We start from the raw sequence: 760 nt of genomic DNA, 5'->3' as shown, positions 1-760 counted from the left end.
CATTTTCAAAATTTTGGATTTTGGCCCCTTCCGGAGTCCGACGGGGTGGGCATTCCAACGCCGACGGATCAGGACATCATTTTGGTGTCCTGACCTTGCCAAGTCTCGATAAAAACAGGTGAAAAAGAAACTAAAAAAAGCGGGGCATCCCATCCTCTCTGATGATGACTGAGGAGAAACGGAGGCAGAAAGAGAATTCCAAAGCCAAAAGTGGCAGGACAAACAGTTGGGCAACTTCGCCATAAGAGACTAAGAAAATGCGGGAAGTGGTAGCCTGCCGGGCGTTACAACGATAAAACAAGTTAAAAATAGGTAAAAGAAAAAAAGGGCAGGGCATCCCATCTTGAATAACGGCTGAGGAAAAACGGAGGCAGAAAGAGAATTCCAAAGTCAAAAGTAGCAGGGCAAACAGTTGGTCAATTTCGCCATATTAGAATAAGAAAGTGCAGGAAGTGATAGCCTGACGGGCGTTAACGATGTTACGCCGTTTTATTTTATTAAAATAATTATTCGAATATTTCCGAGTGAAAATCTATGGCGTGAAAAATGAATGGATGAATTCGCGATCCTTCTCATTCATCATTTTTTAATCCTTTGATGAATTACTCTGCGCCGTTGAATGTTTTTATTGGGAAGAATAGAGATATAAACTGTATTTCCATTATTGTATAACTCAAGAATATAAACACAGAATTACATTTTTATTCTTTTATACTCAAGGATAAAAATATAAACTACATTTTAATCCTTACATATTTAG

The sequence above is a fragment of the Macrobrachium rosenbergii genome, chromosome 41 (genome assembly GCF_040412425.1).
Source record: "Macrobrachium rosenbergii isolate ZJJX-2024 chromosome 41, ASM4041242v1, whole genome shotgun sequence".
Classification (NCBI taxonomy): Eukaryota; Metazoa; Arthropoda; class Malacostraca; order Decapoda; family Palaemonidae; genus Macrobrachium; species Macrobrachium rosenbergii.
This window is presented reverse-complemented; position numbering follows the sequence as displayed.